This window comes from Dipteris shenzhenensis, chromosome 26, assembly GCF_047967505.1.
Source record: "Dipteris shenzhenensis isolate YYH24624 ecotype China chromosome 26, Dip_SZ_1.0, whole genome shotgun sequence".
Taxonomy (NCBI): Eukaryota; Viridiplantae; Streptophyta; class Polypodiopsida; order Gleicheniales; family Dipteridaceae; genus Dipteris; species Dipteris shenzhenensis.
In genome coordinates this window covers 40899605-40915961 of record NC_141621.1, presented here as the reverse complement: position 1 = coordinate 40915961, position 16357 = coordinate 40899605, and the positions used below count along the sequence as shown (strand labels likewise).

The following is a 16357-nucleotide window of genomic DNA, read 5'->3' as shown; positions in this document are numbered from 1 at the left end:
CATTATCTCTTTCTGTTGTGCCTTACTGACATGATAGGGAGGTATATTAGGTGGTGAGCTTCCTGGAATTATATCAATTTGATGATCCTCGGGCCTCTTGGGAGGTAATTCTTGAGGAAGTGCATCTGAGAAACAATCCTGAAAATCTGAAATAAAAGCAGCCCTTTCTCTATCTAAAGCAGAAAGAGTAGAGCCTTCCTGAGCTGGTTGGCTGTCCTCTTTGACAAAAATCAAGTACGCTGAAATATGACGCTTTATTACATTGGAAATACAAGAAGCTGAAACTACAGGGATGGACTCCCCTTTCAACTTTACATCAAGTACATGATTTTTGCCTCTATGAGTTAAAGAAATCGTCTTGTTTCTCATCTGCACATCAGCCCCCACCCTATACATCCAAGGCATCCCAAGCAAACCATCACACTTTGGCAAAGGCATAATGTAGAAGTCCTCTGCATCCTGATATATGCATCCTCAACTTGCCAATGATAGGAGTGACAGGTGTGTTGAGTTCAGGGTTCGCCATATCACACATGCTGGATGGCCCCATTTCCTCAGGCTTGATGCCAAGCCTTCCTGCCATATCAGGAGTCCCCAGAATCAAAGAAAAACAAACAATTCTGATTTCTGAATTTTCCCCATGCTCTGCACATCTCAGTCTTTTTCGTTTCTTCTTCATCACGTGCATGTGGCAAACTCCCAATCACATCTGAAAGAAGTCCTGCGGAAGGTTTAGGCCTCTTGCCCTTATCAGCCTGTTTATCACCATTCTTATCATCATCTGACCTGTCTCTTTTCTTGAATGGGCAATCATAAGAGCGGTGTCCCTCTCCTTTGCATATAAAACATTTGTTTTGCTCTATGAGTGACTTTTTCTCTTCATCAGATAACTTGGTACATGGCTGTTTATTAGGCTGTCCACGCCTTTGACCAACTTTGAATTGGGCTTTTCCTCCCTTTTGAAACGATCGTTTGCCATAATTTTTATTTTCAGATTTGATGTCCTTATCCTGGTGTTTTGGCAGCCCGTTTGTTGTCTTCTTTCTTGCTGTCCATAAAGCCCAAATTCTTCTCCTGCATCCATGCATATGCTGTCCTTGCATTCTCAATTAATTGAGTCATAGAACCCACCTTGGTTTTGATGCAATAATCATGTAGCTCACTAGGCAATCCACAACAGTACCTCTCTATTTGCTCTTTCAAAGAAACATGCCTGTAAGAGCTCAACGGCAGCAAAACATCCCAAAACCTCTGGGTGTAATCATCAAGATTCTTGCAAAGTTTGTATGACAAGTCATGCTAGTGTGAAAGTACTTCAACTTCAAAAGTTGGAGTAAGCCAAGTAGAAGAGAACACTTGCTTAAATTCCAGCCAAGTAGCAGGTGCATCTCCATGAAGCATAAGGTTGGTGTACCACTTAAGTGCATTGCCTTTCCAAAATGTGGCGACCTTCCTCATCTTGGATGCTTCTGTAAACAAACCCCCAAGAAATGCAGCATCAAACTGTTGAAGGAATGTGAGGGCTTTGTACCTGTATTGTACTCCATTATATGTATCAAACTTGACATGACAACCACCATCCTTAAATTCTTTATATACATTTGATATTGGCTGTCCCAAAGATGGCTGTATATTTGCAGCATTCCCTTCACTAGGGAGAGCCATGCTTGGCTGAACATTAGGCATGGGAGCATATGCTGTGGCTTGCATTCCTGGCTGCATTCCCACATTGTCATACATGGCTTGCTTTCTATGCCCAATTGGCGGTGGAATCAACATAGCATCAAAGATAGACTCTGTACCAAAATATTCAGGTTGCTGCCTCAAATATGGCTGAGGTGGTTGAGCCACATTTATGGACAACACATTATTATTTTGAGGAGTAGAAGTACCCAAACCAAGGCCTTGTGTTGGCTGCTCATACTGTTGCACTGGCTGTACTTTTTGTACCTCTTTCTCAAGTGCTCTTTTGGGTGATCCCTCTCTCTTGGAAGTCACTTTCTGAGTCATTTTTGATGGCTGTCCCTCATGGGAAACTGATGCATGAGTGTGCGGTCTGCCATGAGAAGCTGATGCATGTGTGTACTCACTCTTTCCGTGCTTGTGCTTTGTTGATTTCTTCTTCTTCTTGGCATTTGTTTGCACAATCTGAGCCAAATTTTGAGCCAGCTGAGTCAAAGCAGTCACTGCACTTGCAAGCTGTGCATTCAACATAGTAGCATCATCTGACTCACTGCTAGAACTAGTATCACCGTTGAGCTCAGTTGTAGCTTCATGTGTGGCCCGCTCAAAAGGCATTTGTTGTGCTCCCTGCAGCTCTACACTAGCTGGATCATTAAGGCTTTCCTACCTTCTCCTTTGAGGAGTTGTGAAGCTCTCTTGCTCATGGGTACTCACCATGTTTATGGTTGTAATATTCAGCTGTCAAAAAGTGCAGCAAAGATATCCTTCCACCAAACTACCAAGGCCCACCTCTTGAGAAAGAGTGTGGTATCCCGGCAATGGAACCAATGAAACCGGCCTCTAATCACTCAGAGGGCAGTGGAACTAAACCTTTAATCACTTCAGCACTTATTTACAGCTCACAAAGCATATATCACAACCATTAACCATTGCATGATCACCATTTGGCATTTACCCTTTTTTTCACAAACAAAACCATTGAAAAAGGGATGGAGGCTAGAATGCCCCTGCTCAACAAATATAGACAAGTGCACCCGATTAGCCCCAAACACCGTGGCGCCCCTTTCAGTATTTCTTTATATTTCACAGTGAAATGATTACAAGTTGCATCTGGGAGACCTTCCCTGCAACTGAGCACGCAGCCCCAATTCACTAAGCCTTCGCAAGGCTTTCAAGCATAGAACACCATCACATAAGTGCACTCAACCCATAGGCTCAACCCAAAGGCATTCTCTTTTCCGAGTGCAATGCCATTGGCTGTCCAGATGCAATCACACTGCACCCCAGCTGCACTCTCTTTGAGTGGTTTCCAGATGGCATTCACAAAGCTTTTCAAAGCTCCAAAATAAAATCAGCAAAGTATCCAACCAAAGAATGACTCATGTAGCACTGCCTGGGCACCTGTGAGCCAAGAAAGAGGCGGCACACGAGGCCAACCAATAGCTTATGGCAAAAAGAAATTGCAGCAAAGTATCCAACCAAAGAATGACTCATGTAGCACTGCCTGGGCACCTGTGAGCCAAGAAAGAGGCGGCACACGAGGCCAACCAATAGCTTATGGCAAAAAGAAATTGCAGCAGCAAAATCACAACTCACCAAGCCCTGAAAACTCGAACCAAGTCCTCAATCGCCAAGAGGACATAGTAGCCAATGCCCAATTGCATTCTCAGCCAAAGAGGAGTGCAAAGGCGTGAAGAAAGAGCATTTACAAGAGCAGACCAGCAAGAATTCCACTGAAGAATGCGAAAAGAAGCACTTCTGTCGCGAAGAAATGGGAGTTCTTGGGCTCAAAAGAAGCGAGCTTCAGAGAGGAATGCATTAAGAAGGTTTTGGAGAAGTTTCATCGCTGGAAAGTCCTCCAAAACTGAGAAAAACCAGTCAATCAGCGCGTGGGACCACTCGAAATTCAACAGAAAGCTGTAGCTTTGCAAGAGGAGAGGCCCAGGAGGCGGTAGAAGCAAAAAGGTTCAGAAAAAGCCGCTTTTGTAAATTCGACCAGCAAAAGAAGTGCTCAGCTCTGCCCATTCTACCAAACGCACGGAGGGAAAAGCATATAACTACGAAGGGGAGGCAGAGGGGAAGCCATCGGGCCAAACGGAAGTCGAGGAATCCAAACGGGTGAGGAGTTATGAAGAAAAACGGAATTCAGCTGAAGGAGGCTGAAAAACCAATCCAAAATCTCAACAAAGGGAGAAGATGAGAGAGAAAACCACACATGTGAAGTTTAGAAGGCCCAAGAAGGTCCAGGAATGGCAAAGGAGCATGTAGAAGGCACTAGAGCCACCTGGAACTCTAGGGGGGCCAATGAAGGTACATGGCCCTCTAGGGGGCCCATTAAAAATGCCACATCATCATTTCCCAACAACCACTCTTTTAATTCCTTGGAATGCCTTTGGGCCTAGGGATTAATTACGTTTATGTGCTAGGCACCATGCCACGTTTCATTACACATTATTAAGCCCACGCGTGGACTTTAGCCCACGCTTGGACTTTTAAAACCAAAGTTGTCACGGTCTTGTAGTACATGAAAGTACTTAGAATTTCACGTCCTCTAGGCCAGTCCCCCATGGCCAAATTGGTTACAAACTTAGTCATAGCTTATTTGCTTACAAATTTCACGCCCCCGTGACAGGGGTATGTCACGGGGACGTGAATTTTGTAAGCAAATAAACTATGACTAAGTTTGTAACCAATTTGGCCATGGGGGACTGGCCTAGAGGAGCGGTGAGTTCCTGAAAGCCCCTAGTGTTAACATCTAACTGGACACATTGGCTAGACCTAAGTGTTAGAATCAAGGCATGGCATCACTTTGACCTCGCGGAGGGGTGTGGCGGAGCTAGGAAGTTTGCCCCCAGATAGATTCCCAAGTTTCACTTGGAAAGAGGGGTTAAATAGGATTAAAAGGTTGCCCCTAGACAGTAGCAATGTTTGTCATTGGTTGGTGGGGTTAAAGCCTTTAAAAGTTGCCCCTAGGAAACCAATGTTTCCTTGGTACAGGGGCTTAGGGGCACTAATGTGCCACGTGTCAGGCATGCAACCTACCAGCTCCACTTTTAGCATCTTTCCCCACTTTTAGCATCTTTTCCCCTCTTTTAGGGCAGATTGCGTCCAAATTAAGGGCCTGCTCTAGAATTCGCCCACTTCTGCATCTTCTCCTGCTCCTTGCTGCTGCGCCAGACCTTCCAAAGGTTGCTGGTCGCTGTTTTGCTGCTGTTTTTCTCTGATTCCTTGCATCCAGCCCTGTTGCATGCAGCCTGAGTCAAGGAGCACCTTCTGCGACATGCTAGAGCCCCTCCTGGTGCTGTTTTGCTGCTGTACGACGCATTTAATAGGCTGTATGGACTGACAAACAGTCCGTACAGATTGTACGAACCTTCTCTAGGCTGCAAGGGCTGTGTACTGACTGTACGGACAGGCCGTACAGCCTGTACTGACCCTGTTGCAGGCGTCCGGTGCTTGCATGCAGCCCGAGGCTGGTTTCTCTTGCTGCGAATGAGGGTTTCTGGCTGTGAAACTCTGTTTTGAAGTCTTTGGCGGGGTTCTGGATACCTCGGGGGCCTGTTCTTGCGAGAAGCAGGTGTTTTTGGTTGCAGCCCATGCTATGGGCGCACAATCCCGGATTTCCAACCTAGTTTCTCTTTGTTTTCACGGTGGGATTGATTTCTAATTCTCTATTTTGAGATTCTATACGGGATTCCCTGGGTCTGTTGCAATCACCCAATTACAGAGGGTGAACCCAGGTTGAGGCCAGGTTATTGAGAGGTCAGAGGATGCCTATGCCTATGCCTTGCTCTAGCAGTTGGGATGCACAGTTTGCCAGTTTGATGCAGTGTGTGCCTAGTGTGGGCCGGTGAACAGTGGTAGCCAGTGGGAACAGTTCAGGGTGCGCCCTGGTTGTAAGTTTGCTATTACTTTTCACTAAAGAAGAATAAAGAAATACCGCAAGGGGAGCTAAGTGTTTGGGGCCAATCGGTGTCGCTGTGTGATCATTGAGCAGGGGCATTCTAGCCTCACCTGTACTTTCTTTTATGCTATTTGATGTGGTGTGATTAATTGGGAGCTAAGTGGTTGTAATTGACGGTGTGTTCAGAGATAGTTGTTGTTTACCGCCCTTTAGGGTTCCAAAGGCCGGTTACAATACTTCAGCCCATACCATGGAGGGGGGTTTTTAGGCCATTCTATGGGCTATCCATAAATGCCACTTATTCCTTGGTATGTGCCTTGTAGGCCTAGTTACAATCCATTAGGTCAGTTGGTACAATTAGTACATGTACCACTAGGACAGTTAGGACACTTAGTCCAATTAGGGCACTCTCTTGAGCCTCCACTCAATTTTGCAGCAATTACAACAGCTCGTTTTTTGTCTTCTCTCCGTCATTTTTGAGATTCCATTGCTTGCCCTAGCCTACAAGTATTACAAACTTGTCATGTATTGAGTATTCGTTGGGTTAGCTTGTGTGCCCAATAACTTGCTGCGATGTTGCAAAATCTCTTTCAACTAGCTTCCTAGCTTTTTGGCTGGCTGCTCTAACAGATTTTTTAGATCTCTGCTATCCCCATAGCCTTCCCTCATGTGCGTGTAGGCTCTACATCTCAGTAGTACATGCTGTTCATTTCCTACCTCCCTTGTGGGGCAGATATTGTTGGTTCTTCCCTCTCGGGATCCTAGGTCTTGTCCATCTACCATAGTAGGTGCGGAGTTCCGAAAGGCAAGTTTCGAAACGAGTTTCGGAAACTTTCGGGGCAAACCTGAAACGTCTGTAAAAACGTTTCATGCATGAAAGGGTATTTAAATATATTTTTTTTACAAAAAACTCAAAACATTCTAGATTATTGCCACTAGAGCTCCAATACTTGAAAAAAACTCATGAAACATAGTGCACATACATTTGATATGTCACTAAGAAGTGAGAACTTGAAATTTGATTCTTGAAACATGTTACTAATTCTAAAAATTAACAACACATCATTGTACATTCAAGAGTCACTGGTGACATGCTCATACTTTAGAATTGAGAAAGATACAAAAATGATGAATCATGGATCGTGATTCACGTCATTGTATCACGCGAGTCGTGACAAGTCACAAGAGGTTCAATTTTCAAAGCTAATCAAAAAAGAGTACGTAGCAAAATATGAAAGTACTAACGTAGTCAAGACTCAAAACATGAAAGTAACAAAAAAAGTCCTTAGTCTAAACGGGCTGAAGAGCCTGTACGGGATCTACCATACAGGATATACAGCCAACAGGTTGCTACAGCATGTACGACGTGTACAGACGCCGGGTGTACGTGCAAAAGGCAAATTGACACATGGAGCAAGTTCGGACCCCAAAATCGATATGTGAAGGTACGAAACCCCAAAAACAACAAATTTGGGGCTTTCCAACATTTGGGATTTTTCTGGGGCCCCTGAAACATGAGTTTCAAAACCGAAACGTTTTAGAAACGTTTCGTACATTTTGGGCTTGCAGATTAGATGCCTTTTAAATGTTGAAATGTCTTCCCAAAGAGAGACAGAGAGAGAGAGAGAGAGAGAGAGAGTTTATTAAAGTCTTTGGAAGACCGATGGGTCTATGAGACTGTGAGAAACCTAATACAAACAAGCTCACAAACGGGTCTTGTACATGCACCCTCTACTTATGCAATGCAATTTAAGAGGGGGTGTTAAAGATAGTGTGAATTGCACTATCCACATAGGGCATAGGGGCAAACCCTAAACCCTAAGGGGCTCACATGTATATCTTCATGTTCCTTGTCAATACACTTAGTGTACAGGTAGCTATATCATGTGCACTCCTCTCTCTCCCCCTCTCTCGCTTCCGCTATCAAAAATGGCCCCGAAAATAGTTCTGTGACTGGCTACACCCAAAGCAAACGTTGACCTGCCCCTAATGTGTGCTTTCATAAGGGCCCTTTCAGCCATGTCTAGTGATTTTTCTAGTATAGGGTCCTCAATCACCGCATATTGTCAACACAATACGTTGAAGTAATCTTCCACCTATGCATAGGTGGGGTCCCTTCTAGCCATGTATAAAATAGAAGATCGAATGTAATCCTCTCTCTCTCTCTCTCTCTCTCTCTCTCTCTCTCTCTCCATTCGTGCCAATTCCATTCGTGCCAATGTCTCAAATAACCATATAGAGGCTTGAACTCAAGTTTGAGCCTCCATGTCCATGCAAGAGGAGAAGGGGCTAAAAGATAGTGGGATGAGGTGAAAGAAGGAGATTGGGGAGAGAAATCCAAACCTGCTATCGCAAACAAGGAAGGGTGAGGGAGACAAAATCTTTAAAAGTGCATTTCGTCCCACAGTCATTGTTGGGATGCTAAGGGAATCAATTGCATTCCAACAAATGCATGTGACAGTGTAGTTTCCTATATACTCATGTGATCTTAAAAATTACCTTAAATCCTAAAAAATCTTTCATAGCATGCATTAGAAGAGCTCTAACATTCTACAAAATGAGAGGAGCTACTAAACGAGCATCAACACCCATACTATATGCTACATAGCCACAAGAACATCAATACAGAGCCATAACATAACATCAATATACCCTCCCCATCACTGTCATCAAAGTACAAAATACAAAGCAAAATCCGGCCCAATATCATGGAGGACCCAGTGACCGACGGGACAGTGGTAGTATAAAGTCTGAGATAGGTGTTGTCGACTATCTATGGGCGTTGCACGCTAAGCTCTTCTAGCAGAGGCTCTGCGTCAAACTAGGGCTACGGTGACCCCTGTCAGTCACACTCCAACCCTGAACATGGAAGGGATGTCTCTAAGTGTAATCTGTGTTGTCCGTCCTCTGTCGGATATGTTGTGCTGCTGGCTCCGAGTGCCATCCGTGTCGAAGGCCCGCAAGGTGATAACGTGTGCACTCCGGTTGGAAAAATTCTGTGATCATACGCTGAGAAGATTCTGCCAATGTGCCCCATCCCTGTCTCTGTGATCTAAGTAAGCGCTCTCAATATCTAGCTACCTCATGGATAAGGTGGCCAAACATCTTTGGTCTAGGAAGGCGAGAAAGCGAGAGAGCAGCCCAAAGCTATCTTTGAAGAGACAGTAAAAGTGGCCTCAAATCTCGTAGTACACTGAGACGAAATGCTCCTTTGACTCAATCTCCTGTAGCTCACACAATGCGTCTCTCCCTGGGTACTCCCTCAACTCCTCCACTCTCAATGCGGAGTCGATGTGAAGAAACCCGAAACTGCCTGATAGAGATCCTCAGTGAATGGGGGAGGTGAATCCGAGCATATTCAGGAGGATCAATAAAACCCTCGTCAGAAATATGTAGATAGTGATCTTTGTAGAAGCCAAGCTTCACTGGGAGCTCACTTGGTTCTAACCAGGTCCAAATGTGTGTAACTGCAAAAGGTCCTCACGTATGAACTGGTTGACCTCGTGATACCTAAGTGGGAGAAACGGCGCATCAATGCTATACTGGAAGGGGAGAAGTCTATCCATGTGGAGCCCCAATCTCTCAAACCACCTGCCTGTGTCTGCGTACCAGCATCTCTGGTCACCCTCAATTGCTAGGGCTATAAAGGAGGACAATGCTAGCCATGGTAGCTGCAACGTCCTGAAGTGCAGTCCCCATTCCCTTTGACACGATATAGATATGTGGTGATAAACTGGGATGCTACAGCAAGCTATAGTGGGGATGATCCAAACTCGGCCTGAATGATCTGGTGGGGAAACGAGGCTTACTATGAATCATACGTGATAACATGAGAACCTAGAGACGCTCCACCCGAGTCCCTCTGCATCCGAGAGTCCAGCCCCTAACAAGGGCCGCCATATATCCCAACTGGTCGGACCAAGGAGTCAAATAAGAGGGCCTTGGTCTGGGGGTCCTAAAAGTGTGAGTGAAAGCACTCCCTCTCCAGCCTGGCTGATGAGGCATACCCTCTACTGAGACGTCCATCACTGGTCTCATTGTAAAAATAGGGCCAAAAAAGAGAACCCCTAGGTATGTGTAAGACGAAACAATCTCAACCGGTGATCCATCAAAGGTGAACTGCTCTCTATGCATGGCTGCTCAAGAAGTATTGAAGATCATAACCTTAGTTTTGCCAAGGTTGACCTTCAAATCATGTGACTTACAAAAGGATTGTAATGCATCTAAATGTCTTTAAAGGCCCTCTAGAGAGGAGCATAAATACTCCAAGATTTGAATCAAAGTACCAACAAGAGAGCATCCGGCCCCTCCCAACATCTGCATAAAAGTCTCCAACTCATCTATGTAGAGGCCAAACAGGGTGGGCGAAAGAGGACACACTTGTTTGACCCCAATTGTACTCATGATCTCCTCTGTCCATCCAGCCCCTGTCCAAACTTTGCCTAAGACTCTCTTTTAAAGTGCCATGACAGCCCAATTGATCTCCTGGTCATAACCCAACTCCTGCAATCATCTAATGAGGCGGGCCCTCAGTACCGTATCAAAGACTTTGGAAAAATCCACGAAGCAACAACAAACCCTTTGCTTCCGTGCCTTGGTCTCCTTGATGATACACCTGAGTGTGAGTATGTAATCCACGTCACAACCCGACCTGCTCCTCCGTTGTGAGCCCATGCATCTCTACAAAACGGCAGACCTCGGTATCAAGTATTGATGCATAGATCTTAGACACATATCTAATCATGATGGTCCTGTAGTTCTCCAGGTTCATGGGATCCCCTACCTTGTCGATAGGTGAAGGGTCCACATGCGTGAAAGCCAAGGCAAACAACTTCATTAAAGAGCTTCACTAGGATCGAAGCTAGGATGTTAGTCCCATATGCAATATAAAGCTTCATACGGCGTCCTTAATAGCACCCTTAGTGAAAAGAGTGCAGGAGGTGGGACAAGGTGAGTGTAAGAGGTCAAGAGCGGGCTGATGTGCGATGTCGTATAATGTGCGTGCATAAGCGTGCCAAACCTGAGTACTTGTGAGAGGTGAAGGGGACTGTTGCTCAAGCAATTTCTGCCAGAAATCTTTGGAGTTGTTACTAAATAGGACGTTCAATAACTCCTCATTCAAACACACAAAAGCCTTCTTCTTCCAGAGGACCAATCGGTGGTACTCGCGCATTGTCTCTGATTCATTCGGAAGGTTATGTTTGGTCTCGAATCTGAGTTGACGACGCAGAGCCTTATACTAATCATCGTACCAACTATTGCAGGGGACAGTCCCAAGAGGTGGTGGACGAGTGGAGCAAGTAGTGTAGGGAAAGGCGTGAAGCGCAGCCTCGTGGAGTGAGTGAGTGATCAAAGCTGTGTGGTCCTCTAGAAGAGGTATGAAATCAATATATGTGAGCAGCATCTAGAGTCGGGCAGAGTAACTAGGTGAAAAGCCTTGCTTTTTAGCTTTCATCCAACAAATATCAAAATGCATGGCTGACCTTTCAATTCTTAAAACTTTGCATCTTTTTGTTCAATGCTATGACTTAAAATCTTTCGAGTAGCTAAAAGGGCAAATGAGACATAAGAGAAAAGACTTGCTGCTTGAGCATATAGCCCTTGGCAACCAACAGTGCCTTGTGCTTGTCCGAGGTCTCGTCAAACTTATAATTGGCCAAGCAAACCTTCCATCTTGGCAGCCTATCAACCAAATCCCAAGTGTGATTCTTTAGAATGGACTCAACATTTGCCTCCATGTCTGCTCTCCATTCCAAATTCTTTCTATGGCACTGAAGATTTCCAATCCTTTCATATCTCATTCTCGACTCGAGACACATTCCTTTGAATTTTCAAAGGCTTGTGAATGCGTTGCCAATAAATATATTGAAATCCAATAACTATATTCCTTTTAAAAGAGCGATGCACAATGACAGATAAACTTAACTCCATGGCAAGATCTTGGCTTTGAAAAATACGTTCTTGAGTTGCTTGTCCTTACACAAGCTTGGCACACTCGAGAAGTGCCAAAAAAAGATGTCTTTTGCAACTCCAATAATGTGTTCAAGCTTATGTGCCCAAATCTCTCATGTCACAACTCGGAGTGTCCACCTATGTCATCGTGGAGTACAAACACTAGCGGGTGGGTTTCTATTCCTTCAAATTTTTGAAGGTTTGTGATCTTCGTCAAGTATGCTCAAGTTCGTGGTCTTTAAGAATGAGCGAATACAATGACTCTCACGATGACCTGTATTTGTCTCGTGCATAGAATGAATTAACTCTAGAAGGATCTTAGCCTTGGTAAACCTTGGGTTAAAACCTTGGTAAACCCTGGGTTAAAGCCCTTTACTGGAGTAGTTTGTGAGCGAGATGCCCATCCAAAGATTCTCACAGAAAATGGCATCAGCAAGCACATTCTATTTTATAAGGATGGCCGCCTCATGTGCTTCAACATTGAGCTACATACTTGATAAGAAGTACCCAAACACTCACACATTGCATAGACCTCTCTAAAAGAAGGCAAGAGAAGGCCTAGGGAGAAGGATCTAGATGAAGACATAGCATGCTGACTTGAGCTTGCTTGGGACGTAGAAGCCCCATGGACAAGCATAGAAGACTCCAAAAAAACCCAAGCGTTCACAAGGCAACAAAACACATTTAAAGACGAGAGAAGACGTCCAGCAATAGCCACCCACAAGGAAGGCATCACTATGAGTCAAGGCTGAAGAAGACTTGTTCAAAATTTCAAAAGTAAAATTAAGTAAGAAAATACCGTCTGCCAAGAAGACAGACCTATAAGAAGAAAAGAAGCAAGATAAAAACACCCAAGATTGTCTACATACAAGGATGCCAAGAAAGTAAGAAAGACCTGAAGGTGAGTAAACTCATCCACGAGGGAGAAAAGAGCACCAAAACAAAAAGGATGACAATAAGGATGAGCTCAACAAGAATGAGGAAAATTCTGCACCCAAGTACAACCAACCCTCAGTTGAAATACGACACAAGAAAACTTCATGCCCTAGGATCAAAGTGGAACTTCAAGACTTCAAGAGACTTGAAAACTAAGATTCTTTCAGCCACCTTCGGAATATTTACCGAAGTAGATGCAGCATCGAGGAAGACTATATGAATTATTTCCCGTGCACCCTGCATAAGGAAGCCCAACGATGGTTTAATCACTACTCCAAAGCTATTTTAAAAGTTGGGACCAACCGGAGGTGTCAGACCACTATTGAACAACCTAAAGCAGAAAACGAACAAATATGTTCAACAATTTGTGCTCCAAATGAGGGCACTCAAAAATCCACTCACAAGGAACCGGACAACACCAATCATGTGCACCTACTTGTTAAGTGGATGGAATTTGAACCTCTGATCAATGAAAATTGTGAATTCCACAAGAACTTATGAGAATAGGAATTGTGCTATTGAGCTCAAGAAGGGCAGCTTCAGCTTCAAGACCAAATCAACCAAGAAAGAGAAGCGCAGCCACAAGGAAGTGGGCACTGACACCTTGCTGTGAGCCAAGCATACCTTGGCAGCTAAGTTACATGGATTCAGCACATGAAGCTCCTACATGATAACAGTGAGCACCGTGATGTAGACCTCGATGTGGGCTTTTGACTCATGCTAACTTAGATATCCAAGCCCACACCAATAAATGCCAATGTAGCAACCCATTCCCAAGGTCCCATCATAGATGAACAGCTGAGCCAACCTCGACATGATACCAAGAACCAATGGCAAGAGCAAAAGAACGAGGTCACAGCGGATCATGAAGGAACTCCAAGGCAAGGCCCGACCACCTCTGAACTTCTCCAAGCCAAGCAGGTCCCACCAAGCGCGGCGTGGACTCTACATCAATCGAAGCTAGTGCACAAAGTGGACTCTACATCAATGATTGTTCTTCTCTTTTCTTGATCGCAGTAAAAAATGCCTGAGTAACAGTGTCGTTCGCAAGGTGTACAATGAAGTACCAATGGGACCTCAATTTTCTGGTCTTGCCAACCCCTCTTGAATGGAGGCAGCAAGCATCGGAGTAGTGAGTGACCATTGGACCCTCCTGGATTCTCAGTGGTGGGGAAAAATAATGCCAACACCTTGAAAATAGCCTCCTTAAGAATTCATCTCATCGTTGCTTGCCCTCCAAAAAATACCCTGGACGACAAAAGACATAATTTTGTATAAGCCTCCCTTAGCCACCGCCTTGCCGTGAACTTTCACCTTACAACTACTTGGAACTCCACCTTCATGTTATGCATTGCAATGGCAGTAACTAATAGGACGTTCTTCTAAAATTGAGGACAATACAGAACATCTTTTTTTCTCCTTGGCTGGCCACGACCAATTGGATGCAGATTCCTTTGACATCACAGTCCCCTTTCATCCATGGTCACCTTGGAACATGAGCTCACCGATTTCTTTAAGCTGAACCACTCCTTGTTGGACACGTGTTTTGATAAACCATTGTCCTTCATTTACAAAAAGCCTGGTCAATTCTGACTGTCTCGTCCTTGCGGATGTTTTCATTCTTCTTCTAATCCACCTTCTTCTTTCAATTGTCCTTTGCAAAATCATCATGGCTTGCCACAATGGAAACACTCTTCTTGTAAGCACCGTCTCAAGACTTCTCCCCCTTTGCATATTCCTCATGCTGCTTGGGCTTGCTCTTGGCGGACTCACCCTTGCCTTTCTTTTAGCAAAAAAGGTATATTTTTATATTATTACCTTGCCTTTCCCTTTGCCTTAAGCTAGAAACGCCTTCCCATCTTTCCCCAATAAAACATCTTTACCCTCACGGCTTCTTGAATCAGCAAAGTACATTACTGTAGACATACACCCCATCCACTTGTGCACAAAGGATCCAGAGCTATTTCGCATCTTCATGAAGTGTTGGAAAAGGCGAATAGAAATGATCTCATGGTAGGTTTATTCATGTAAACGTAATGTACATCAATTGTTTTCTCATAAGGTGTACTTCGTACCACTGAAATTGGAAATTAACCATGTCCAAGAGTTTGGTTAAGGAGTTAAAAGCGCATGTAGAATTTAACAAACCTCAGACATAAACAAAGTCAAACTACACAGCAGAAGAGATTGGACGAGTATGGCGGGCTTAATGTCAAAGAGAAAAGTAAACAGAGCTTTCAAGTTGGCTGCAATGGAGCCAAGCCAGAATCAGAAAAGTCGGGTAACGCAGCCAACTCATGTTTGACACTTGACGTGATGATGAAAAGCCCAAAGTATGGAAATCATTCAATATCTACTATTGTTGTTAGGAATCAGGACGGAGTTGGCTTCTGCTCTAACAAATTCTAACGATTGAAATTGCAATTGCGATTGGGACACTTTCGCAACGCTTCAGCCCGGATGATGAGATGCTTCCGCAACAACCCTCAAGAAAAAGGTTCGAAACAGATCTAATGTATTCCCAGTAGTCAGGTGTCAATTGTGCACCCAATGCCGTGAAATTTCATTTGGAACACGAGTCAAGATGGTTAATGAACAAACCAATGTAGCATTATTTATTGAGGACAACAAACGACATTGAAGAAGGCTGGCTATCACCAATTTCTATTGGTGTTTCCAAATTCTGTTAGCAACCATGGATAAAGCCCGACCTTGTCTTGGCCGCTCTTCAAATTTTGTCAGTCGACGAAATAGCGACAATTTCCCGTCGACACTCAAGTACTGAGACGGCAGCTTTAGATGGAGCTCTGACGAAAGTTGGAGCAAACCTGTTTCGTATTTAGGTAATTGTCAAACGCAAGTTCTTCGAATTTCCAAGAAAGGAAGCATCTACTAATCCGAGGCAATCCAAAGGACCGCATCACCTTGTCAAGCAGCAAAAACGAAAGCAAAGGCAAAAGGAGTGATGATGAAATGAGAAGGATGGAATTTAGTACCGTTGAGCTCAAGCAGGACGATGGGTAATCGGAACGTGTTGTCAAACCACGCATTCGATGATATCTATATCAAGGGTGGTGGTCACAAGAGAGGGTGGGATGGTCAAGCTCTTTGTGTCCTCTTGTATGGGGTTTCCACATGGAGTCGCGGCGGCAACTCACGCCCCCAAGCGCTTGCCCTCATTCGAATCCTACTCAGAGAGCATAGGATTTGTCCCTCGAGGGGAGGACAAGCGGGGCGGGGCGGGGTGGGGCAGGGCGGGACGCGGGCGATGGGGTTTTGAGAATGACTAACTATGATGAGGAGCTCTTCCCTAAGATGTCCATAACAGCTCTTCTTACTTAGCATAGAGATGTTGCATGGAAAGAGATCCTCTTTTGAGCAGGACTCACCATTAGGAGTTCTTCCTACTTAGCATATGTAGGGCTCAATTGGTCGTGTGTGTGTGTGTGTGTGTGTGAGAGAGAGAGAGAGAGAGAATGAACTAGTTAATTACCTGATCTAGTCGTTTGATTGTTTTTTTTTAAATTGTAATTGATACCCAAAATTTTTGAACCCCTAAACAAGGTGGGAATCCCACTAGGGCCCTGCCTTTTGGAGTGACATTATAAGTCCAAGTGTAAAGCTCCATAAATATTTCCAATAACTTGTAAAGGGAAACGATGGGTCTAAATTGGAAGGAAAGGAAAAGAGAAAAAGCAAGTGAAGGTGAAGGAAGATGGGGAATGGTTGATGAGTGAAAGAGAGGAGAGAAAAGAGGTGAAAGAGGTGTATGGTGGATGGACCATTAAATAAAAGTGGGGACGTGCCTATTTTGGCAAGAGTAATATAAAGGTAGTGTCATACAAGGGACAAATAGAGCTTCTATATTTAGAGAGAAATACC

General features: G+C 44.4%; 1 protein-coding gene across 6 annotated transcripts in view; it reads right to left on the bottom strand.

Moving 5' to 3' along the window:
* LOC147885075 (uncharacterized) overlaps nucleotides 1-15570 on the bottom strand; it is a 103256-nt gene extending 87686 nt beyond the window's left edge. For 3 of the 6 annotated variants that reach the window (XM_087397704.1, XM_087397700.1, XM_087397705.1), the window contains exons 1-2: nucleotides 15472-15562; nucleotides 15187-15303 (exon numbers count right to left, since the gene is read on the bottom strand). The gene's annotated coding sequence lies outside the window, so the exon portion shown is untranslated. Of the gene's footprint in view, nucleotides 1-15186; nucleotides 15429-15471 lie in introns of those variants that run through there. The other 3 variants (XM_087397703.1, XM_087397702.1, XM_087397701.1) reach the window with 3 other exon arrangements.
* Between the last annotated feature and the right edge of the window lie 787 nt (nucleotides 15571-16357).